The following is a 26770-nucleotide window of genomic DNA, read 5'->3' on the forward strand; positions in this document are numbered from 1 at the left end:
GGCTACTATCAGGTCTGCCTGGAGCCTTCTCTTCTCCAGGCTCTTCTTTATATGGATCAATGTAGTTTGATAAGATAGAACTCTATGCCTTCTCTTCTCCAGGCTGAACAGCCACAACTCTCTCAGCCTGTCCTCACAGGAGTGGTGCTCCAGCCCTCTGATCATCTTCGTGGCCCTCCTCTGGATTTCCTCTAACACGTCCATGTTGTTCTGATGTTGAGGGCTCCAGAACTGGACACAGTACTCCAGGTGGGGTCTCCCAAGAGTGGAGTAGCAGGGGAGAATCACCTCCCTCGACCTGCTGGCCACGCTTCTTTTGATGTAGCCCAGGATGCGGTTGACTTTCCGGGCTGCAAGTACACATTGTCAGCTCATGTTGAGGTTCTCATCATCCAACACTTCCAAGTCCTTCTTGGCAGGACTGCTCTCAATCCATTCCCTGCCCAGCCTGTATTTGTGCTTGGGATTGCCTTGACCCATGTGCAGGACCTTGCACTTGGCCTCGTTGAACTCCGTAAGGTTCTCACGGGTCCAAATCTGCAGCCTGTCTCGGTCCATCTGGATGGCATCCTTTCTTCTAGCGTGTTGACCACACCACTCAGCTGCATATGATTTATAGCATGTTTCATAGTCCAAGTAAACTTTTTGTGTAAATTGTGTTTCCTGCATTCAAGAACTTTCCTGGACTAGTGGGCAATTTCATTGTTACATCTGAATGCAGTTAGCCTGAAATGTCATGGACTATGAGAAAGTATTCTCTGAGGTAGAAAACAGCATTCCTGTGGAAGTAACTATATTCAATTGCTGTCAGCCATAAATTGTTAGCAGATTCTATGTCCTGAGATATCCAGTCCTTATTTCTTTCACCTTTTCTGAAAAACTCACCTAAATTGCAAGTCTTAGGAGATCTTGACCTAATTAGTGCCTCCAGAGTGTGTTCTCCATTTGTGATGCTTCAGTAGTACCAGTGCGCAAGAAGCATATTTTGAAGTGACAGGTTGTAACAATCATACTTACTTTTTAGTCCTTAACACTCTTCTGTAACTCACTGCTCTCCACTCATTCTGTATCTGTCAACTGCAGTTAATGAAAATGTAACATAATGGTATATTCTTTGATACTCAATTTGATTGTCTCCTCATTATTGCTTAGGTTGTCACTGAGTAAGATTATAGGACATATTCTTCTAGTAATGCAGCTTCATGAGATGCTGTTCAGAGTTTCTCTGTCAGTATATCCAAAGGAGAACTAAGACTTATTAGGTTTGATTCAACTTGTGGCTTGTATTGTCATTTATTGCTGAGTGACTCTGGACTTCATGCTGTACAAAATTGGAATTTTATGCTCTTCTAACGTAGGTGGAAATGGCTGTATACAAGGTGGGAATATGAATCCTTTGCAGAGAGATTCACCCCATTTCAATACTGCAGGAACCACAGAAAACCTGCTGACCTTTCAAATATTCCTAATTTTGGGTAGCTCTACGTGAGGTTATATCGACCATTGACCATGGAACCAGCCTAATGGATTGCCAGAAGACAAAATGGATTCAGTTTGCTTACTAGAAAAACTAACTTTGACTAGGCTGGTTCTCACTCTTGACTAGAGTTCCTTATGAATGTTGTCTGTCAATATCTCATCCCTTCCCAGTGACAGCAGAGTTTGGAAGCTCCTTTTCTTGTGCAGAGCTTCCAAAGAGACCTTTGGTGCCAGAGATCTCTTGAAGACTAGGACTGTAATTGAATGATTATGACTACTAGGAGAGGTGTCTAGGCGCTGGAGGAAAGCTAACAGTTGCCTGTTTCTGTGCATTTCTCTAGCTTTTTTTAATGAGAAGTTAAAAACTTGCAAGATATGAGGCTGTTCTTGCCAGCTTTTCCGTGCAGATAGAGCCATGGACTAGAACGAAGCCTCACTGAAACTAAAGCAAATTCTATATTGAGGAAGAAATGTACTAGAGGAGCTGTCAGATTAATTTCACTGGTATGAGTTGAACTACTTCTATTACCAAAGCTCTGTATTCATGTAAGTGTATGTATGTGTGATTGATTGCCCTTCAAAGCTGAGGCACACATTTGGCCTTATGACACCTTAAAGTGATGATTCTTTGCACAACTGGTTGCATTATAGAAAAAAAAATAGCAAGGAAATAGTATTTCTTAATACATTTTGCAAAACACCTGTTTCCATATATCTTTCTGTGTAGGAGGGGGATAGAAATCTCCAGACATTAGTCATATACATCTCAGAAGAATTAGAACATTGACTATATAGCAGCTAAGTAAAAAAGTAACTGCTTTGGGAAAAGTTTAAGAACGAATAAGTTTTTTTTTTTCAAAGCAAGTAATGAAAATATCCCCCACCTCTCAAAAGCAAGAAAAAATTTCAGATCTTTTATCACATCTTTCCACCTCTACTATTTCAAATGATACCTTCTAAAGGGAAAATGCAATTAGGAGAGATATTTGAATGCAGTAGAGTGGAGAGTCTTGTGTACTATAGTGGTCACTACTAAAGATTCCTTGACTCTGATCTTTGTGTGGCCTCTGACTCATTGTCTGAAACAAATCACATAGGCTCTATGTACTCCATTTTACATTTCTGTAACTGTAGAGAAATTACTTTTGCGTATTGCAGGACAGATCCTTCAACAATTTACGCAGCCAGGACTTTTTGTTTGTAAGAGTTCGGGCATCAAAACTAATTTCATATGATTTTAGAAGTGGGAGTGAGATTTAAGAAGAGGTCTTCTGAACTTAAGCTTTCAGTTGCATGAAAGGCCCTTGAATAAAAGGCATTTTGTAAGCACAATTTTTATTGCAATCAGTATCACTATACATAAAACACAGTGTTTCAGTGTTGTACACTGTAGATGAACCACTTCCCATTGCTGGATTAAAGGTTTCTGTAGTGCCCCGTGAATGTATAGATTTCCTTTTAGTCTTGAACCCAGGGAACTGATTTCTTTACTTTTAGTGGAAGGTTAGGACCAATTCAGTGTCAAAGATCTAAACAGCGAATTGCCAAGTAGAATATATATCTGCAAGTGGCTGTAAGAATTTTGGCTCTTTTAACGGCTAGATCCTAACCTTAACTTTTGTGGGAGATATTTAGTCATGACAATATTTATTTTGCTTCTCTTATGTCGAATTTGCTCATATAGTAATAGAATCATAGAATAGTTTGGGTTGGAAGGGACCTTCAAAGGTCATCTAGTCCAACTCCTCTGCAAGAAGCAGGGACGTCTCCAACTAGATCAGGTTGCTCAGAGCCCCGTCCAACTTGGCATTGAATGTTTCCAGGGATGGGGCATCCACCCACGTCTCTGGGCAACCTGTTCCAGTGTCCCACCACTCTCATTGTAAAAAAATTTTTCCTGATGTCTAATATGAATCTACCTCCTTCTGTTTTAAAACCATTACCCCTTGTCCTATCACAACAGGCCCTGCTGAAGAGTTTCTCCCCATCTTTCTTATAAGCCCCCTTTAGGTACTGGAAGGCTGCTATAATGTCTTCCCGGAGCCTTCTCTTCTCCAGGCTGAACAACCCCAACTGTCTCAGCCTGTTTCCATGAGAGAGGGGCTCCAGTGCTCTGATCATCTTTGTGGCCCTCCTCTGGGCTCACTCTAACAGGTCTATGTTGTTCTGATGTTGTGGGCTCCAGAGATGGAAGCAGTACCCCAGGTGGGGTTTTCCAAGAGTGGAGGAGAGAGGCAGAATCACCCCTCTTGACGTGCTGGCCAAGCTTCTTCTGATGCAGCCCAGGATGTGGTTGTGTTTTTGGGCTTCAAGCGCACCTTGTCAGCTACTCTCAATCCATTCTTTGCCCAGCCTGTCTTTGTGCTTGGGATTGCCCTGACCCATGTGCAGGACCTTGCACTTGGCCTCGTTGAACTTCATGAGGTTCTCATGGGCCCACATTGCAAACATGTATGGAAAGGTTGTTGTGGTTTAGCCTGAGTCACCACACAGTTTCTCGCTCACCGTCTCCCTACCCAGCAGGATAGGAGAAAGAAATTGGGAAGAAAGGAAAACTTGTGGGTTGAGATGAAGCCAAGTGAGGCTAAACTATGGCAAAGGTATAAAGTCAGCAATTGGCATTATATATTGTTTATTAAATGGTAATGGATTTTCTCATATCTGATCATCTCATTTCAACCTATCCTTTACCTATACAGGCAGTCGTCCCCTCCCTCCTGTGCAAATGAGCAGAATAGAGAGCCTGGGGCAGTATGTGGACTTGGAATTGTGATTCAGATGTCAAGAGATTCAGAATCTCAGGAGGAAAGTGAAATTCACAACTAAGACAATTTACTATGACCAACCTGCTTCTGGGAACCTTCTAGAACAACCAAAGGGCTTGATGATACCTCGATTTCTCACATGGTTAGTTGTCATGAGTTTGCATAGGAAGCCACATCTCCTACTAAATTAGAAATACTCTAATGAGTAAAAACGGTTTATTTGAGAAAGGCTTTTCAAGAGCAGATCTTTGGCTGAATTTAAGGTTTCTATCACAGTTTCCAGTGTTACCATTCCTACACATGAATCACTGCTTATAAATTCAGTAAAATGAAATTCAGTTGGACGTTTGGTAAGGGAAAAAGGTAGTGCTAGATTCCTTCCTTTTTCTTTTTTTTTTTTTTTCCTTAGCGCTGTCTGTGGAGGTAACAACACAATTAAGACACCTAAATCGATATGACCAGCATGCTTGCCTTTGCTTGGCACATTGAGTGTCTTTTAAGAATTGTGTTTAACATAGAGTCTTTGTCTTTTTGTTTTGAAAGGTGTTTCGAATAGCTTTGGCAAATTGCTTAATTGTTTATTGATCTCATAATTATTGAGTTTGTTATTCTTTTTTTTTTTCCCTCCCCTTAGAATTACTTCATCCTCTTTTAAAAGTCTTGGGAAAAGTTTACATTAATTCAGAGTTCCGTATCAAATTTTTGTGCATTGCTTAAATTCAGTGTTGCTAAAGTGATAAGGATAAAAGTTATATAGAGGTACTTTAACAGTTAATGAACCAAATAAAGGAGAAAATGTCCATATATTCAGAATTCATTTCTCACACTGGAGACAGAAGATAGTTATGGTGAATTTTGCAACAGGCTACTCCCACAGGGTCATATTTTATTAAACTGAGTAAATTGGATGAGTCAGAGCCATGACTCTCTAGGAATTTAAAGAAAATAATTTACTCTCTCCCAAATATTCTTTATTTTTGTAGTGAGTGTTAGGTTAAGAGATGTCTGCATAAACTCTTGTTGATGACGAGACCAACATGGTACTCTTTTTTTCATTTTGCTTTGGTTTGCATTCCACAAAGCAGATCTACTTCAGACATGACTCTCCTACTCTTCTATACTCCCTTCTTTTACTGTTCATCCAAAAATCCCTGACAGTATTAATTGATTTTTCAAATTTGTCTGATTTGTCTTTTCTGTAATAACAGAGTTATTCCACTATTATAGTAATAGTGTATGTGCAACAGTGGACTGCAAGTGGAAAGCTAAAGGACTGCTTCAAATTTTAGCATGACAGGTTTCCCTCCAACCTCTGAGTCCATAAATGAAAATAATTGTGCTGCAATGCCAAGAAATTAGTGTCCAACCACAACTCCAGAATGCTGTGAAAACATAGCATTGCATAACTGTGATTCCATTGAATGGTATCATTATGACTAAAATTGTCTAACGTTGTGTTGCCTTTTTCTTCATATCTGGCAGGAATCAGACTATCTCAACATGGTACACAATACATTTTCTAAATATGGGTGAAAAACTAGAACATTCTTCGGAACAAGTATTGCCTAAATACACCAGAAGTGAATGGAAAATGCTAGCACTAATTAGTGACACATTCTTGCATTGAAACGTGATCCGCACATCAGTCTTTTTTAGAAGGAAGTAAGGTCCTGTTACCAGATGGAAAAGAAATAAAATTGAACATTTCTTATTCCTCAAAAAGTTTATGTCAAAGTAGAAATGTATACGTATTTTTAAAATCCTAATCTGCAATGTTTTGAAAGAGCTGAAATCTAAAAATGTTTAATTTTTAAAATGTAAATTTCCTTTTAAAGGTTTTGCCTCATGCTACCAATAAACTTACCCAAACAGTGTCAGTTGCTATTCCTGGTTAGTTTCTTTCTTCTTGAATAAATGTGAATAAGATGTGAGTAAATGAGAGGCAGTCGTTACGCACCATGACTAAAAGCAAAACGTGATGGTCTGGGTTCAATTCTCTTCAAAGAGCAAGCATACACAGGATTAATGTATTGGGACAAAAAATCCTCAATTTAAATTTTACGGACTTTGTATTTCTAGTTCCTTTATCACCAGTATTCCAGAAGGCATGGGAGTAAGCTACCACCATTATCTGTGATAGCAGAGGGTATGAGAGTATAAGCTGAAGCCCTCAAACCTCAGTTATTTGGGTAAGACAACTAAACCCATATCTGAACACATTTACATATATAGTCTGCCTTTGACAAAGAGTATTAATAGCTGCAGTTCTCACAGACTTCAGCTTCTGGAACACCATTAAAAAATGTTGACTAACATAAAGTAAATAATGTATTTAATCAGACCTGTCTTTTAAACACAAAAGAATTAGTGTAGTTTGATTTTACGTTTGCCTTTTCAAAGATTATGCTGCTAGATCATATGTCAGTATGCTTGAATAGACTAGAAGATGAATGATTGCTTTGCAGTTCTATGGTGCAGGCTATTCAAACACTTATTAAATAGAACTGATAAATGTAGTTTAGTTTAACTGTACAATTGCATTTATTGCTAGATCCAGTCCGTATACACACAGTACATGTACCCTAAGTCTGCTCCAGGTGTCTAAGAATATATTAGAGTGGCATGCACACCATTTCCATGATGTGCCTTATCTTTATTTTTTACCTGATTCTTTTATAAAATCTACTTTAATTTTGCTTAGATCAGAGTATTACAGAGAGCGTACATAGTAACTGACTTACTGTGCTAGTAACTCTCTGCTTTGCACTGAGCAAAATATAACACCATCTAATACCAAATGTGCAATCAAGAAACAGCTGGGTTTCTTTTGCAGTGTCTCAGAGCTGGTCAAGAAAGTTAAATCAAAAGTCATTGTGTAATTGTTCTCATTGTTCATATGAGAAGTCATATGAGTACAAATAGAGATCCCTGATATATTAAAAGAACCATTTCCCCCTATCCTCCCCCCTCCTCCTCCAAAGACATTTAATACAGTGTTAGTTCTTAGAAAAAGTTGTCATTTTCTGCTTTTTTTTTTTTTTTTTTTTTTCCCCCCCATAGCTTCTACTACTGTTCTGAGTGGTTGTACAGAGAAAATAGACTGAAGGAGTTCTGGAGTCATCAAGATGCAGTAACCCAGAGATGCTAATGTTAAATGGTGCCCTTTTCCAAACATTTCATGCTTGCTTCTGTGTAGGGCAGTATAAGTGCAGCAAAATTTAGTACTGCTGTTACATGTAATGTTGACATTATTATGTATCATTATTTTGTTAGAAACCTATTGTTAATTAATAACAAATGGAGTAACAAATTAAAGAATACTCTTAAAACAATGGTAACTTAAATATATTTATAAAAGCAAAAAAAACTGCATTAAAAAGTATAATTAGTTCATGACCATAAAACTCATATGATATCCCTGGAAACGTTCAAGGCCAGGTTGGATGAGGCTCCGGACAACCTGATCTAGTCGAAGATCTTGCAGGGGGGTTGGACTAGGTGATATTTGAAGGTCCCTTCCAACCCAAACCATTCTATGATTCTATGATTAACCTAGCTTGAAAATTCAAATTATTTTATTGTGCGTGACTTGACAATACAGATGGGAGTAAATTAAAAGCTAGACTGAACAGTTGTTCAATTCCTTCAGTAGAGGAAGGAATATCCAAGAAGAATCCCAGGAAGGGAATTGTCATTTAGTTACAGTTCCAACTCAAACAATGCCTTGATCCATAAGGAAAATGATTTATTGCTATCTGTTAATCTTACTACCATATTTACATGAGCCTTTCTCAGCTTACTTATTGTGTTAGGAAGCAGTGTTAAGACTCTTTCTTCTGCTCACTTCTTTTGTTATCCTTACTGAAAAGGAAATATCTAAAGACTCCATGATCTGGATAAGACCTGCAAGAGTCAGGATGCTTTACTGGATCAGGACTAGATCTCTCTACCATGCAGGATTGAGCCATAGAAGAGAAATGCAAGTTGCTATAATAAGCCAAGTGCAAAATTGGATTACAAAGTCATTAGAGGCTGTAGTTGGTCGGCACCTTTTAGGCCCTTGAGAAAGATTATTAAACAAATGAAAATTATTTTAGAACTAAACATTCTGTTCTTTCCAAATAGTGGCTATTATTTTTCAACTTCTAATTATTGTGCATAATATTGTATTATATCACACATAAAATTTATTTTATAACACCTATAAAAGTAGATCCGTGCCTATGTAAAAGCATTAAACCATGATTTTTTTTCCCCATATGTCTGTTTCTGTAACTTGTAACTTTAGATAACAAAAAGCTTTTTTTTTTTCCTTTTTGCCTAAGATTTCTGGACCTGTTTTTTCAAACCAGAATGTCTAAAAGGACCTTTCAAACCCCCTAAAACTGTTACATTTCTACTTATTTAATTTTTGGATATTTTAAGTTGTTAATTGATTTTATTGTGCATTTAAGAGAAAAAAAAATGTGAATATGTCTGTGCAAGTGTTTCTACTGTTGTAACTTCATAGAATCAGGAAAATATTGGTTGAAAGGAGCATTGGAAAATATCAAGACCATTTGTACCCTCGAAGTGGGGCTGTCACCAGCAGTGCATCAAATTAGGCCTTGCTTTGTCTAGTTTAGTTGTAAAATCTCTCAAGAACAGATGTTCCACAGTCCTGCTTGCTCCTGTGCTACATCACCTTTCTAATGGAGAAAATTTTTTCCTAATGTCCAGTGTTACATACTATCCTGCAATTTTTGGCTGTTGCCTCTTTTTTGATTTGTCACTCCGGAAAAGAATTTGCTGTGGTCATCTTTGTAAATACCCTTAAAGGACTGTAGACTGCCAACAGAGCAGCACCCCTTAACCTCCTCTCTGCCAGACAAAACCAGCCCTACTTCCTCAACCCTTCCTCCTAGAAATGTGCTCTAGACCTTTATACTCTTTGTAGCCTTTCTCTGAGCCCTCTTCGGCTTCTGCACATCCTTCTTGAAATCCAGGGCCCAAAATTCAATCCAATATTTTAAGTGCAGCCTCACTAGTGCCAGGTAGAGAAGGATAATTAATAACTTCCCTTGATGTGCTGGCCATTGTGCTCCTGACAATCCAGTATGTGGTTTGGCAAACTTGCAGTAACCATGTGCAGTGCTCAGTGAAAGTCCTTGTATTCAACCTGGCATCCAGCTTCTCTATGTTCTTCCTTGATGTTTTCTTCCTCCCCAAACAGGAAAAATGTACAGATCAGAGCGGAATAAAACATTTACTAATTTAATGTCAAATTGTGTTATCAGTTTAAATTTTTAAGAAACGTTTCTTCACATTTATCAGAAAAAAAAATACAAATGTTATGTTGAGTTTTTTCTACTTGAAATTACTTTTAATTTCAAAGTTTCCTTTCATTGCCATAGTTCAGCCCCGATCAGGACCAGACTATGCAGTCTCTCTCTCACTCCCCCCACCCTCCTAGAGAATAGAGGGAGATGAGATAAGAAAAACTGCTCGAGGTTTGAGATAAGGACAGGGAGAAATCCTTAAAGTTACCGTCACGGGCAAAACAGACTCGACTTGGGGAAAACTATTCATTTATTTATAAAACTAGCAGAAGGATGAGACAGGGAACAAGACAACCTCCCCCCACCCCTCCATCTTCCCGGGCTTAACATTATCTCTACTACCTTCCACCGCCCTGCGTGGCACAGGGGGGAAGAGGGAATGGGGGTCGCGGTCAGTTCATTACGTGTTGTTTTACGCTGCTACTTCATCGTCGGGGGAAGAACTCCTCACGTTCCTCCCCTGCTCCTTCGTGGGGTCCCTCCCATGGGCCACAGTCCTTCGTGAAACTGCTCCGGTGTGGGTCATCTCTTCCACGGGGTGCAGTCCCTCCAGAACAGCTGTCCCAGCGGGCCCTCCCCAGGCCATGGCCTCCTTCAGGCATCCACCTCCTCCGATGTGGGGTCCTTCATGGGCTGCAGGTGGATCTCTGCTCCTCTGTGGGCCTCCATGGGCTGCAGGGGGACAACCTGCTCCACTATGGTCTTCACCACAGGCTGCAGGGGAATCTTGGCCAGGAGCCACATTACTCCTACCGCTCCTTCTTCACTGACCTTGGTGCCTGCAACCATTCCTCTCACAAGAAAAATTCTTCACAACAGGCTGGCAGACGCCTCTCAGGATCTTTTTACATCTCATTTACATTTCATCTCCTCTCCACTTCTTGCAGCCAGGCCGGGCCGAGTTGGGCCCAGTCGGCTGCCTGGCAAGAGGCCAGAGGGTGAGGCCTGCAAGGCCCACAAGGCTCACGTCACCCCTTTCTGCCCTTGCTCAACTCCTTCACATCATCTCTGCTCTCTTTTTTTTTCTGTTTTCCCCTTCTTAAATACATTATCACAGAGGTGTTCTCACAGGACATTCTGCTACCAATTGGCTCAGCCTTGGCCAGCAGCAGGTCCGCCCTAGGCCCAGCTGAGTCCACTGAACAAAGAGGAGCAACTTCTAGCAGTTTCCTACAGAAGCTACCACCTTAGCCCCCCCCCTCCCCCACCAAATAAATCTAGAACATTTACAAATAAGCAAACTCAAACTCTAAAATCTCCTTAGAATTCAAGCAAGGGTAGTGTTTAGTGTGAACTAGCAATACTTTGGTGGTATTCTATGTGATATTTTTTTCCAAACTCAGTTCAGTACATATAGCTTTTCAGAGATAGGCAGATAGATTTGAGTTTTTTAAGCTCTTCCCTCCAGAGTTCCTGGTCCATGCAGGTTCCTGTGACACAAAGTATCAGTCAACCATGAGTTTGTAGCACTACACATTATTTATTTTTTTTACTTTCTTATTATTTTAAACCTTTTCTATCACATTTTTTTTTCCCCACATGTGCACTATGCAGCTCTGTCCCAGATATGCAAAACCCCTGCTATTCCATTCTCAAGTGTGTCTTGAGTGCAGTCTTCCAGTTGTTGATTTTCACCAGATTATACAGCAATTAAGATTAATATAGCAAAGTGAGTGTGAGAGAGAGAGTGAAATACATTAGTTTAAATCATACGTTCAGTCTATCAATCAAAATGTATTGTTTTCCTGGAGTTGAAATGGGAGGAATGATAAGAGTTCCTAAGAATTTAAAAAAAAAAAAAATGCTTAGATTATGTATCACATTTAATTGTATGTGCAGAAACAAATGTGAAAAGATTTACATCCTTTAAAAGATCCTACTCTTACACACTAAACCCCATCAAGTTAGTTAAAAAACTGACAGTGTATATTTAAATATTTCTGTTGCACATATCCCACCAAAAGGCAGTAGAGGCTCTTAGATAAACCCCCAATTAACTATTTTATTACAGACCACAAGTAAAATGTAAGTTAGGCAAACTGAATAAAATGTGAAAAAAATTTTTGATATTATTTGATTTTTCATGTAGTTTATTGAGACCAAAATCTTGCTGAATGACATGAAATTCCCATTTGTTAAGCATAATAGTAAGAGTGTTGAGGGGACAGAGATACAAAAATCTCATATTTCAGACACTTATTGCAAGAGACTCTGAAAGTAAATGATTTTTGTGTTGAAAAAAATGTTAATATAAACATTTCGTAAGAGTTTCAAAAGGGATAATGTTACTGGAGAATTTAAATATTAGCAGCTACTGATGGAAAATACAGTATTTGGCTACTAGTGACTATCTATGTATTTTTCCTCCCTTTACCTTTGACATTTGAAAGTATTTGGAAAAAAATGTATTAAAAAATGAATATGACTAAAAAAAATCCTAGAAATTCACCACACTTCCCCTGTAGCAGATATAGGGCATTTCAACAAAGATTTACCAATAACAGACAATTCTAGTATTTAAAATACAGTTTCCCAGTAAAGGCAAAACTCTTCTGATTTTTTTGAAATGAGGAGAGATAAGTATTTATTTTCTTCTGGCATCAAAAGCTTTTGAATCCTATTTTCTAGAATTGTGTTAGCATCAAATCTTTTCTGTAAAATGCTTGCAGGCTTGTAAGCTTTTCACTCTCTTTGGAAGAACCTTAGTCTACTCTTTGTGAATGAACTCCGTATGTGGATGTATAGATGTAGTAAATAGTCACAATACTTAGCATTTTCTCTAGCCCAAATCTTTCTTCATACATTCATCTAGTTTTTTATAAGGTCACTGAGATACTATTGTGATAGATGACCTTATAAAAATCATGTGGCTACAGAAAGCTACATTATAAAGGAGGAATGTTGAACACTGTGTCCAGATGTTGCTTAAAATAGGTTTTCAGATATAAAGAATCAAATATGAAAACATTCGAGTAAACATAGATTATACAAATTCTTCCTTTAAAGCAGAAGGAAAAGGAAGGGAAATGAGGTCCCGTATGTTTTGATAGCACTTTTAAAAGGAAAAGGAAGGGAGAAAGAAGACAAAAGAAAGAGTTGTTAAAATGTAGTGGTGCTCCAGAATGATTGACTAGAAGTAATCTCAAAGATAAAAAAGGCAAATAGAGATGTTTTAGCTTTCCATGTACTCAGTATTCAGTTGTTTCTTGCTGTCTCATACTTCATCTATTCTATTTCCAAATGTTCTTGCCTTACAGAATTATGTCTCTGTTGGATAGATTTCACTCTCATTAAATGTTCTGCTACTGTTTGGCTTATTACAGTGTTATACTATTTTTATTTTCTCGGAGTTTCATTTTCCCTGTACCATGCTAAATAGAGATTTTCTTCCTCAAGATCTGTAATCTTCATATATTAATAAAATCCTGTCTTTTTATTTAGCCATGTTGGACTAATCTGGCCCCCTGCAATAAGTTTTTCTTATCACACTTCCATCTCTGAATACCCTGTTTATTGTTATCATTTTAGTTACAAGATTGCTAGACATAGGGTGATTTTGCACCCATGATTACATCAGACTCATGTAGAGTACATGGTGAAAATAACAGACTAGGTTAGTGTGAATTATACTGGTAAAATTTCTTGGTCATCCAATATTGCTTTGTATCCAATATTCTTTCAGGTGCAAGAAATGCACAAGATCAAGGCTGTAGTGATTGACAGTGTCTCCTCCTCAGACAATAATTTCTTGTCAGGGAGTTATTTGGTTTCCCTCTGCCCTGAATGCAAAAAGTTACTGCATTTGAAACAAATTTGTATTTTTGTCAGTTAGCTTTGAAACAGTCTTCTACCCAGTTTCTTCCCAGTGAAGCTGCCATTAATGCAGCATAGATGAGATTCAGTATATCCGCATTAGGAATACATATTTATTTCAAAGTTAAAAGTTTTAAAGGTATTTAAAGTTTCATGCCTGCTTTATTTAATTTTGATTAATTTAAATACAAAGTAATGTGAGTAACAGCATAATGAAACTTAGCAGTTCTCTAGAATTCCATTTATGAAATATGTTATAGATATGTTCACTAATTATGATCATGCAACTTCTCAGAAATTGATTAAAAATATATGACCTTTTTTAAAAGGAGTGGGTTGCCCTACATTTTTTTAATGATCTGTGTTGGATGTGTTGGTATACGAGTAACCAAGTTTAAATTCCTGCAAAGTCTGAATTTATAAAATGCTGATGATACATAACTTTGAACTCACTGGGAGATCAATAACCCTAAAATTCAGACCATAAAGTTTCCATCACTGGGTATCCAAAATCAGAAGTTAAAAAAAGCGCCGTAGTTAATTTATTTTTTAAGAAGTCCCAACCAACCAAGCAAAACAAGCAAACAAACAAAAAACCCTTTGACTATAATTCAGCCCTTTAGATCCCTAGACTTGCAGTGCAGCACCAAGTTAAGATTACAGATATTTTATTTATTATATCAATTTTTATATATATAATCATGATTTTATATGTTTAGATGAAGGCTACTCATTGTGAGACTAATTGGCCTAAGCTGCAGTGTTTATTCTTGTAGCAGTGTCTCTAATGTGATAGCTCCCAGAAAGAAACAACAAATTAATTATCTGCTAAAAAATTGCATAACATATATATTATCTATTCAGTAAATTGCAAAAGAAGAAGGACAAAGTGTTAGTATTTGTCATATTTCACAGAAAAATAAGATAAGAAACAAAATTAGCAGTGTATTAAACAAGTGACCCAAGAATATGTTAAATATGCCTATTCAGAGTGTTGTGCTGCCATACAGAGGGACCTTGAAAGGCTGGAGAAATGGGCTGACAGGAACCTCTTGAAGTTCAACATAAAGAAGTGCAGTGTTGCACCTGGAGAGGAACGATTCCATGCACCAGCGCAGGGCCAGAGGCCACTCAAGCTGGGGTCTTCAGCAGGAAGTTTGAACAAGATGACTTCCAGAGGTCCCTTCCAACCTCAGCCATTCTGTGGTATTCCAACACGCTGCTCTGTGTAAGCACTATACTCATGAAATTACTATGGCCCAAATTTCACTGCTTTCATTATGGAACTCACAGTGACTATTATCGTCAAGTCAGGCATTTCACGACAGCTTATGGCCATCTGGAACAGCTGAAGCCATAGGTATATTTGACCAGTTCCAGTGAAGAATAGCCAATCTAAAACTCATTATTGGTGTTAGAAACTGTAGAAATTAATTTAAATTTTTAGAAGTACTTCTTTTTTTTTTTTCCTTTTAAATCTTCTGTGTCTCACAACTTTAACTTGCTCCTGATATTATAAAGTTCAGTTTATATACACATATGCCATGTACAAAAATAAAGAAAATAACGGAAAGTTATATTCTATGTGTTCAGTGTTGCAGTAAGTTTATAGTGGGCTATGTTCTATAAAGCAGCATTACCATACGAAGTAGTGGGTGATAGGTTACTAACATAGTATTTGTATAACCCAAGGATGATAATTACCCCTTAGAATTATTCTTTTGAATGATTCCTGGAAAAGTTGGAATTTATACCTCTCCAGCAGATCAATAACCAGTAGGTGAGAACAGTTGTCACAGATGCCATTGAGCACACCACACTTTATTGTGAACGAGATTCGTATTATTATAGAAAAAGTAAATGCTTCCTGATTTTCACTAGTGGATTGCTTTTGTTCTTAACTTTAGTAAATTGTTTTTTCAACTGGAATCAAGAGACTTGTCCCATCACTCTGTTTTTTTCTGGGCCTTACTTACTATGTCTTTGTCTTTCTTTATATCACAGGATCAAGAAATCTGGAGAAAAATTTTTACCCAAATTTATTATTGCGTTTTTGTGTCCTTAAGATGATGGATGAGATTACTTACTGCATTTCTAAGAGGACTGTTGCTTTTATCATACCCTTCTCAGGCAGGGAACAGACACTTGTAAATTCTTGAAATCTGCCTTTTAGGTGGGAGATGGATCTTCTTTTTCTAGATTTCTCTGTTCTGGTACTGATCAAACTACCACTTACCCGCACATGTCCATTAGCTTAGTTCTTATAGGCTGCTTTGTAGTATTTGAGTGTCATTTGAGTTTTGCTTCTTTTTTTCAATTGGCATGTTTCTTTGTCCCGCAGACCTAGCTTTACTTCATACATAGATCCCATTATGTTCTAATGGGAGTCACTGGGAGTGCTTATGTTTAATTTTTGCATCCAGCTTCCTGTAACTGGATACTCCTGGTGAGAGTAACACAGATGTAATTAACTTGCTGAAACTTGGTTTTCAATTTTTGTGTTGTTTCAAACTGTTGCTTAAGTTTGTGTGTTATATTAATAGTTGCTTATATGTTATATGTGTTGAAAATGTATCTGAATTGGAAGTACATGTATAGAATTGGTATAGGTATGCATATATGGATATAATAAAGTCAAAATAACATATCAGAAAGGCATGATGAAATTCAGAACTTTGATCTTCCGATTCCCAGTTTGGTGACGAGTCCACTGGAAAGTCTGTAAAATTGACATTATTTTTAATACAGATTTCCTTTTTAAATTAAATTGATTTTGACACTGGGATTGCAGTAAGTCTGATTTTAGGGAGCATTGAGAGCTGCTCGGATTGATTCTGAGTAAACACTTTTATTAGGAATTTAATTCTGCAAAGTGCTGAAAATCTCTTTCCAATGAATGCTGCTAAAGGTTGCTAGGCGCCCCAAGGGGTTAGTGACTATCACAGCTTGCTTAGCACATGGTACTACGTATGTCACTTGCAATCTCTGAGTAGAACAGACTTCTACTACTGTCACTATAGATTATTCTGTATGGTTTTGGGGTTGTTTTGCTATGCTTAGAATGTGAGTCCATCCCTTATAAAATGGTAACATTCTGTACATGGGGACTGCTGGATCCAGCAAAAACAAGTCACTGAAGATGTGGAAGGAGGAAAGACTTGAGGTTTTTTTTGTAATAGCAATAAAAATAGTCCCATGAACATTTCATAGAAAAACTCTCCAGAACATCAAACCAGTCAATGACTGAGGCAATGTGACAGCAATAATAAATCTTAATTTTCTTACCAGCTTTGTTAGGTCCTTGTTCTTTTAACATTGTTTGTTGTGACACGTGCATTCCCACATACTATGTAAGCAGTATACAGGATGCACTTTCCACAAAAAAAAAGTATATCCCCAAAGCCTCAGGGCATTGAACTGCCCTTTTTTTTTCCATGTAACCTATTGCAAACCTACTCACAGAATGACATACTTTACTGCATGTCACCTTATTGCTTTATTATTAGCCTTTATAAAGGTCAGGTGGGCCTAACTCAAATTCTTGAGGAAACAATGCTGTACAAAGTTTCTTTGTTTTCTCTTTACTGGAGGACCTGCATATTTTTCTGAGGTCTGCAACAGTATTTTGATATCATGCAGAAAGCAGAGAACTGTTTTCAATTCCCATTGTGGTAATCAATGAGATGTAAAATTGCAGCAGTTCCGTGCTGCCTAGAGCCTCTCCTGACAAACCTCGTTTGGTTTGTCAGAATGCATAAAACACTCATAAGACCATAGCATTAGCTCTCTTTCTCTCAGATGTGAATGAGTACAGAAAGAAACCAGCTCTTAAGGAGACATTTTCATTTAAATAACCCTGCAATAGCTGCAGTACAGCAAAATCTTTCTGGAACCATTACCTTTGTGTGTGATACAAAAAAAAGCAATAAGCCCATGGACTAGCTCAATAATTATTTAGTTTCTGAAAATGTCATTCACATGTAGAAAATTCAGTTAAGGTAAAAGTCCAGGTATGCTGTATTTTTTAGCATATTTATGACTACTCAGGAAAGTTACATTTCTCACTGTGCCACTGTATGTGATCATCTGGAACTTAAAGTAGATACCATGTAGAACTTGCATCCTCCATTTACAAAAAACAGAAAACACTTTCACCTAAAGTAAAATAAATTTTCCAGCTACTAGCACAATAAGCCTTTGAAAGAAGCAAACGGTCAGTAATCAACTGAATTAGGAATATATAAATTAATTTGGTAGTTCCTTAGAAACTATTTTACAGTATATATTTAGAAGGAAGAACCTGTCGATGCTCTATGTTTTGGAAGTATGTGGAGTGTGGCATATGTCCAAAAAAAAAAAAAAAAAAAAAAGAAAAAGGTGGTTTAGTGCCAAAATATTTCCCTATGGATGTTATAATGGATGGATTGATTGGGTAGTTTATGGTATTAGCAATGGGTGAGAAGCTTCTTGTCTATGCCTCTGATGCAGATAAATACTGTCATTCCTTATCAGTTCCTTGGAGGTGTTTATAAAATGTTCTGTTCTCATTCCCTTTGCTACTGGAGCAAACATCAGTTTTGTATAATGGCATTTCTCTTGACTACCTTAGCTGATAAGCGAAGAATTGAATGAATGTTTGTAAATGAGGTATTCTTTCTCTGCACTGGTTATTCTTTTAGGATAGAAATTAAGGGGATTGCAAGATTCTGGTTTCCAGAATGAAATGTCTGTTTTCTTTACTTTGCTTAATGTTGATTTTTTAATGAATAAATATGAATAAAAAGGCAACAGCTTTGCCATTTCCGAGCTTTCACAAATTGTGTTCAACTTCTTGGCAGTGACAAAAAAAAAAAAAAAAAAAAATCCTGAATGTCATTTAGAATTGGAGTTGTGTCATAGTTTAGGGATATGTGTTTCAAGTATTCCACTACTCTCTCAACTAGCAGGTCAGCAGAATATGAGTGTTCACCTCATGACTGGATTGCATGATCTACATTTAGGAAAATATATACTTTGGAGATAATAACAAGTAGCATCTGCCAAGAGAATAGATGGAGAGCTGGATATGTTGGAATCACTCTCTCCACGTGATTGTGTCAGGAGCTCAGTTGCTGTAACTCACCAGTTTTGAGTTCTGGGCCACAGTCTGGGGGAAATGTAGCAGGGAAAATGTGGAGAATGATCTGAAAAGAAGAGGTCTGAAATTCTTCCTGAGAGAATTTAACTGTTCTCTTAGCCACTAAACCCAATCTTAGATAAAGATGTGTCACAAATATGGTTTTCTCTGAACTTCCATTTCTGAAGTCTGATAGCAGCATAATTTGTTGGGTTTGTGGTTTTTAGGGGCTTTTAATAGCTTGCGTACAAAAATCTGCTTCCTTAATTGAAACTTGGCCTCATGATTCTGGATCTCAGCCAAGGAATAAATTTTATTTCTGGAAAGCATTTGAAGAAAGGTGGAAAATCATGGGGTTTTTTTTGTTTTGTTTTTAAGTTTCATATTTATAGAGATGTTTTTTATAGCAAAAAAAAAAAACATGTTCCTTCTTTATTACTGTGATACATTGCTGAAATTTTGCTGCATGTAGGCTGTCATTTGAATTAGTGATTTGAATGGTTTGGAAAGTTCCGTAACTTTTTGTTCCGAGATGCATTATTTTATTCTTATTTTTTGCACTCAGAACTTCAGTACAGCTATTGTGAATTTCATTATTTTACAGAGTATGAGAGTAAAATACGGTCCAGATTTTATTTTTTGCAGTGTGTTCTGAACTCTGTCCTCTGGTCCTGTGTTCATTGCTGCCAGACAAGCTAAGGAGATCTACAGCACAATTACCTGTTCCGTGCAGAGATTGCCCCATGAGTTCCTATACAGTACAGTCCTGTAGAACTGCAGTCACACAAGTTGTGAATGTTTTTTCTTTTCTACCTTCCCTAATCTTGGATAAAAATAACATTTTATAGGAAATGTTATGAAAGTTCAGAAAAATTTAAAAAGTGATGAAGCCTATATATATGTATATATTATAGGCTATATATATATATCCTAAAATAATTTAGGTAATATTTATAACAGTCTTTTCAGGAAGTTAAAACCACTGAAGATGCAGTAGAGCTCAGTGAGATCTTCTCTTCATCCTTCTCCACTAGACAACCAAGAATAAAAAGCAGGGATCTTGTCTACTGTAGGTTTAACTGAGCTTTAATCTCTTCTGGAACTCTGTTCAAAAGGTATTCATGCTTTGAGTATGCTGTTAAGTAGAGCCTAAATGTTTGACTTTTTTTTTTCTGGGGTGTATTGCAGGATATTAATCAATAGATTGTATCTACTATCTATAGAGGCTTCCAGGGCTTTGAAATACTTTAATGAACAGTGTCTAACATAGATTGCAAAGACTAGAATTGATTTCCAGACCAGATTTGGGTTAATGAGCTTGAAGGGCTTCTACCTTTTATATGGTCTGTTTACGAAAGTATTAATCCCAACTAAAGGAACTGGAAGGCAGTACTACCTTTTCAGAGCCGAATCGCCAACTTGCGTGCTCCTTCTTTTCCTTCTAGCCCCGGAAGAGTTACATAGCTAGCAAATATGTCTCTGCTTCAGGCCCATAAAGCAAATAGACTTATTTTCTGGAAGAGAATCAAGCTGAAGCATGAGTTGAACTGAGTTTCCCTATTTCCTTGCAAATACTCTAACTGCTAGATTATATGGAAAATAGGAATGCTTGCAGTCCTGGTCCTTTAAATAACCAGTTTCATTCCCTAGGATGTGTGAGTACCTCAGACTTTTAATTATCTTGAGCAGAATTTACATGGATTATTACACATGCATTGCACTGGATCTAAAAAGATAGACTTAATCTAAGTGTCGAATAAAAATAGAAAGGAAAAAATGAGGACATTCCTGCAAGTATCGCAATTCTTCATTTGCAATCAAAAAAGGGAGTGTTACTGTGTAGATAATTCAGGTACAGCTATCATTCATAGGCAATATAAATTAATACTCCAGATGGTAAAATTCTGCTTGCAAAAGTTTCAAAAAGACTGAATCAGATAATCTACTTGCAAAGTCTAAGTCTGCTATGAGACTTTATAAGGCCTACTAGATGCTAACTTTACTTGATTTAAATTTGCAGTCTGAAAATGCCTATATTTTAGGGCACTGCATTTTCTAGAAAGAAAAATTTACAAGTTGAGTCCATGTATTTCAATGAGGACTCATAAAGCTGGGCAGATAGTAAAAATAGTATTTTTGAAAATGTCAACTCTTCCTAAGGTTGTGTTTGTGCTGTTTTCTATCAGTTTGTTTCATTATGCTTGTGTGCATACTTCTTTTGCATGAATCTGGTTTTGGCAGTTTTGGAAAATGGGGATGTTGAGCTGGAGCTGATAGCATTTTTCGCATCATGGTAATCAGTGTAAAGCAAACATTCCAGGCAGACATGTGATAACTATTGCCTTTCACCCTCCTGAGGGAATAGAACTAATTTTACATTGGAAGTAATTTCCAAAACATATCCTTTTTAGAGGAAAGAAAGGGATTTAGATGTCCTTTCCAGGTCTAGAATCTCAGCTTCTTTTCCCAAAAAAGTTCAGAGACTTTTCTGGCCTCATTCTATCTGTTAAAGCTGGATGATTCATTTTGAACCACCAACATTGTACTATATGGCCTATATGACCAATCACACATCATAATCAGTCTGTCAATGTTTTATTTTATTAAATGTCATTATTTTTAGGTTGTTGGAGTATTTTTTGGGAAAATGATTTAGAACATCATTATTAAAGAGGAAATAAGTCATTATTTTCTGAACAATTTAGAGACAGGAAAGGAACTGTTATTTTTAACTGTTTTGCTGAGTAGATTACGCTCTTGCAATAACGCTTAATGAAAATATTTTGATTTTTAATCTCTAATGTCTCTATGCTGTTTGTTTTGTGGATTTTTTTTCAGTTTTTGGTAACAACTTCAAGGTTGTTCCTTGTTACTTGCAGGTAGAAGAGCACGGCATCTCCCAGTAACACAAGCTTCAGAGTTTTCTACTTAATATGTTGCAGGGAATATCAGTTATGCATCAGTACCTGCTTGCAAGACTCCACCTTATATTTACCTCTTTTCATATAAACTTATAAATTAATTTAGATATAATACATGCAAATAGCTAGTGACATACTATTATGGTTCATATTAGTACTTCTACTTGGTACACCTTGTGTTTTCTTACTTGCTTTTTTATTACAAAAAAGCAACAAGCTCTGGTTTAACAAATAGTATATAAACTTCCCTTTGAAATCCAAGTCATATATAACTTTATATAATCTATGAATTCAATGTTGTGCACATTTCATAAGCAGACAACATTTTCTGTATCACTTATGATGATGTGCTGATAGTAAATTACTATAGGTTGAAAATGAGATTTTAGTTCTATTAGACCCAACACAGATCTTATTCAAAACCAGTATCTGAGGATTTTTATATCTGAGATTAATATTGATAAGTACAGCTTAATACTTCATTAATATTCTCATAGAAACATAGAATGGTTTGGGTTGGAAGGGACCTTTAAAGTCATCTAATCCAACCCCCCCTGCAAGAAGCATGGAAATCTTCAACTAGATGAGGTTGCTCAGAGTCCCATCCATCCTGGCCTTAATGTTTCTAGGGATGCGGCATTTACCAGCTCTTTCTGAGCAACCTGCTCCAGTGTTTCACCACCCTCATTGTAAAAAATTTCTTCCTTATGTCTAATAGAAATCTAGCTTCTTCTAGTTTTGAACCATTACCCCTTGTCCTATCACAATAGATCCTGATATTTGTATATTTATTTGTATACTTATTTTTTAAGTTGTTTACTTTCTTATAAGCCCCGTGTAAGTACTGAAAGGTCTCCCCAGAGCTTTCTCTTCTCCAGGCTGAACCATTCCAACTCTCTCAGCCTGTCCTCATACGAGAGGTGGTCCAACCCTCTTATCATCTTTGTGGCCCTCCTCTGGACTCCCTCCAACAGGTCCATGCCCTTCTTATGTTGTGGGCTCCAGAGCTGAATGCAGTACTCCAAGTGGAGTCTCAAGAGAGTGGAACAGAGGGGGAGAATCACCTCCCTTGACCTGCTGACCATGCTTCTTTTGATGCAGCCCGGGATGCAGTTGTCTTTGTGGGCTGTGAGAGCACACTGCCAGTTCATATTGAGCTTCTCATCCACCAGCACTCCCAAGCCCTTCTCCTCACGGCTCCTCTCAATGCATTCTCTACCTAGCCTGTATTTGTGCTTGGGATTGCCTTGACTCATGTGCAGGGCCTTGCACTTGGCCTTGTTGAACTTCATGAAGTTTGCATTGGCCCAGCTCTCCAGCCTGTCAATGTCCTTCTGGATGGCATCCCGTTGACTACAACACTTTGAGTGCGACTATCCAGCCAATTCCTTATCCACAGAATGGTCCATCCGTCAAATTCATGTCTCTCCAGTTTAGAGAAAAGGATGTTGTGTGGGACGGTGTGAAATGCTTTGCACAAGTCCAGGTAGATGCCGTCAGTTGCTTTTCCTTTACCCACCAACTCTGTAATGCCGTTGTATAAGTCCACCAAATTTGTCAGGCATGATTTGGTCTCACTAAAGCCCTGTTGGCTATCACCAATCACCTCCTTATTTTCCATATGCCTTAGCATGGTTTCCATGAGCATCTGCTCCATGATCTTGCCAGGCACAGAAGTGAGAGTGACTGGCCTGTAGTGCCCTGGATCTTCCTTGTTTTCCTTTTTAAAAATGGGCGTTATGTTTCCCCTTTTCTAATCAGTGGGAACCTCACCAGACTGCCACGACTTTTCAAATATGATGGAATATTAGCTTAGCAACTTCATCCAACAGTTCCTTCAGGACCCATGAATGCATCTCCTCAGGCCTCGTGGACTTGTGCACCTTCAGGTTCCTTAGATGGTCTTAACTTGCTCTTCTCCTACTGGGAGTGTCTCTTCATTCTCCCAATCCTTGCCTTTGGCTTGTGAAGTTTGAGTGGCATGGCTAGAGACCTTGCTGGTAAAGACTGAGACAAAAAAGTCACTGAATACTTCAGCCTTTTCCATGTCCTAGGTGATTAGGTATCCCTTTTCCTTCCAGAGAGGACCCACATTTTTCCTAGACTTTCTTTTATCCCTGACTTATCTGTAGAAGCTTTTCTTGTTGCTCTTGACGTCCCTGGTGAGATTTAATTATGTCAGGGCTTTAGTGTTCCTAAGCTGATCCCTGACTGCTCAGACAATTTCTCTGTATTCCTCCCAGGCTACCTGTCCTTGCTTCCACCCTCTGTAGGATTCCTTTTTGTTGTTTCCTTGATCTAGGGGCTCCTTATTCAACCATGCAGGCTGCTTGGTGTTTTTGCCTGACTACCTCTTTGTCGGCGTGTATCAATCCTGAGCTTGGAGAAGGTGATCCTTGAACATTAACCAGCTTTCTTGGGTCCCTCTTCCCTCCAGAGCTTTAACCCATGGTACTTTGCCATGCAGATCTCTGAAGAGGGCAAAGTCTGCTCTCCTCAAGTCCGGAGTACTGTTTGCTGTGTGCCCTCCTCAGTGCCCTAAGGATCTTGAACTCCACCATTTCATGATCACTGCACCCAAGGCTGCCCTTGAGCTCCACATTCCCCACCAGCTCCTCCTTGTTGGTGATAACAAGGTCTAGCATAGCACCCCTCCTCGTTTGCTCCTCTGTCACTTGGAGAAGGAAGTTGTCATCCACGCATTCCAGAAACTTCCTTGATTTCTTGTGCCCTGCTGTGTTCTCCCTCCAACAGATATTGAGGTGGTTGAAGACCCCATGAAGACTGGGGCTTGTGACCATGAGGCTGCCCCTATCTGTCTATAGAGGGCCTCATCAGCTTGGTCTTCCTGGCCAGGTGGCCTGTAGCAGATCCCCACTGTAATCTCGTCTGTCCCTGCCCTCCCTTTAATCCTGACCCATAAGCTCTCTGTCAGCTCCTCATCCATCCCCAGGTGGAGCTCCATGCACTCCAGCTGGTCACTGAAATAGAGAGCAGCACTCCCTCCTCATCTCCCCTGCCTGTCCATCCTAAAGAGCCTGTATACCTCCATTCCCACACTTCAGTCATAGGAGCCATCCCACCACGTCTCCATGATGCCAGTAAGATCATAGCCCTGTAGATGTGTGCACGTCTCTAGCTCCTCTTTTTTGTTCCCCATGCTACATGTGTTTGCATAGAGGAATTTAAGTTGGGCCCCTAATGAAGCCAGCTTGCTGGCTGGAGCAGCTGGAATTCCTTTGTACTGCTCTTCAGGTGCTCTCCTGCTGATCTGTGATCCTTCTCCAGGCTCTGGGTGTCTGTTGCTGGCACTGACATCAAATTGATTGTGGTAGAATGAATTGCAGTTTCCCTCCCCAGCAATGCTAGTTTACAGCCCTCGTCGTCAGCTTGGCAAGGCTATGACCAAATAATGCTCTTCCCACTCTCTGTCAGATGGACTTCGTATATATATTCTTCTTAAAATGTGTATTTCACCACAAATGTACAGATTCGGAAAACAATATGCTTCATGCATAACTGCTGCATAATATGTGTAATGTCTTAAAGGGAAATTGTTTTGTGCATTGCTTTGTGGCAGTCATTTAATCAATTTAGCAAGAATTGCATCATAATGACTGTGTAGGTGTGTGTTTTATAATGAGATGTATAGCTGTAATATGAGCATCACTGCCTCTGTTGGGTGGAACAGGAGTTACTCAAGAGATGTCCCACACAGTACTTCCACCAGATAAGTGAAGACATATTTACTTCCAAACTGTAACTATTATCTAAGTTCTAGTTTGCCTCTCCTGTTAATTTCATAATGAGTCTTTTTTTCCAGAAAAAAAAAAAACCAAACATATAATCCCTGGATGGCCAAATGATTCATTAAGTTAAACAGTAAGCTGTCAACTGAAGTTGTATTACTCTTCATAAAGAGGGCTCCACTGTTTATTTTGTGTTGTTAAAAGCATGACTGTTTAGTTATTTCTCTGCACTACCTATTGAACACAGTTTGTTGCTGTCTGCTTGCTTTGAGACTATGTGATCTTGTAAACTTCTGAGAAGACTTCCTTTTCCTGGAATTATGCTCCCAGGTATAAGAAAGATGTGTAGCTATGTGCATACAGTATAAGACAAATAATTTTCTTCATTAGTGTAAGACAAATAATATTCTTCATATCCTTCTGAAGGATATCAGTCAGCTAAAATGCAGGTGTTTTTGAAAATCTTTCTTTTTCATACCTCAGGGAAGATTTTTTTTTTTCCCATATGTAATACCACAAAGTGATGCTACATTCTTTTGTAATACCTTGAGAGTATAAAGGGCAGAGAATAGATGAAATAATGGGATAGGTTTTGTATTATTAATATTAATTATTTGTATTATTGTATTATTTTGTATTATTGTATTATTTTGTATTATTAATATTAATATTAATATTTTGAATTCTCTATACCTGGAACCTTTCTGACTTGGGAAATCCATTGTGACTAGGAAGGGTCCACATGAACTAGTCAGCAGGAGCATCCTGTAGCTCCTTTTAAGCTGTTGGTTTCTGTTTTTTTTTTTTAAAGCTGATTTTCATAAATTCATGTTCTGGTTTTGTCAGTGAGGGGGGGCCTAAGGTGGTAGCTTCTGTAGGAAACTGCTAGAAGTCGCTCCCCTTTGTTCAGTGGACTCGGCCGGGCCTAGGGCGGACCCGCTGCTGGCCAAGGCCGAGCCAATTGGTAGCAGAATGTCCCGTGATAACGCCTCTGCGATAACGTATTTAAGTAGGGGAAAACAGGAAAAAGAGGAGGAGAAGATGTGAAGCAGCTGAGCGGGGGGCAGAGAGGGGGAGGCGCGAGCCTCATGGGCCTTGCAGGCCTCACCCTCTGGCCTCCCGCCGGGCAGCCGACTGGGCCCAACTCGGCCCGGCCCGGCTGCCAGAAGTGGAGAGGAGATGAGAAGTGAATAAGATGTAAAAAGGATCCTGAGAGGCGTCTGCCAGCCTGTTGTGAGGAACGGCTGCAGACACCAAGGTCAGTGAAGAAGGAGGGGGAGGAGTAATATGGCTCCTGGCCAAGATTCCTCTGCAACTCGTGGTGAAGACCATGGTGGAGCGGGTTGTCCCCCTGCAGCCCATGGAGGTCCACAGAGGGGCAGAGATCCACCTGCAGCCCGTGGAGGACCCCACGCCAGAGCAGGTGGAGGCCTGAAGGAGGCTGTGGCCCGTGGAGGGCCCGCTGGGGCAGCTGTTGTAGAGGGACTGCACCCCGTGGAAGAGATGACCCACGCCGGAGCAGTTTCACGGAGGACTGTGGCCCGTGGGAGGGACCCCACGCTGGAGCAGAGGAGGAATGCGAGGAGTTCTTCCCCTGACGATGATACAG

The 26770-nt window shown here is 38.7% G+C and overlaps 1 protein-coding gene across 3 annotated transcripts in view; it reads left to right on the forward strand.

Annotated features, from left to right (window-relative positions):
• The window catches only part of LRRC4C (leucine rich repeat containing 4C), a 459752-nt gene that overhangs the window by 359936 nt on the left and 73046 nt on the right, over positions 1-26770 (forward strand). The gene's annotated exons all lie outside the window — the stretch shown is intronic.

Source organism: Chlamydotis macqueenii, chromosome 5, assembly GCF_036417535.1.
Source record: "Chlamydotis macqueenii isolate bChlMac1 chromosome 5, bChlMac1.mat, whole genome shotgun sequence".
NCBI lineage: Eukaryota > Metazoa > Chordata > Aves > Otidiformes > Otididae > Chlamydotis > Chlamydotis macqueenii.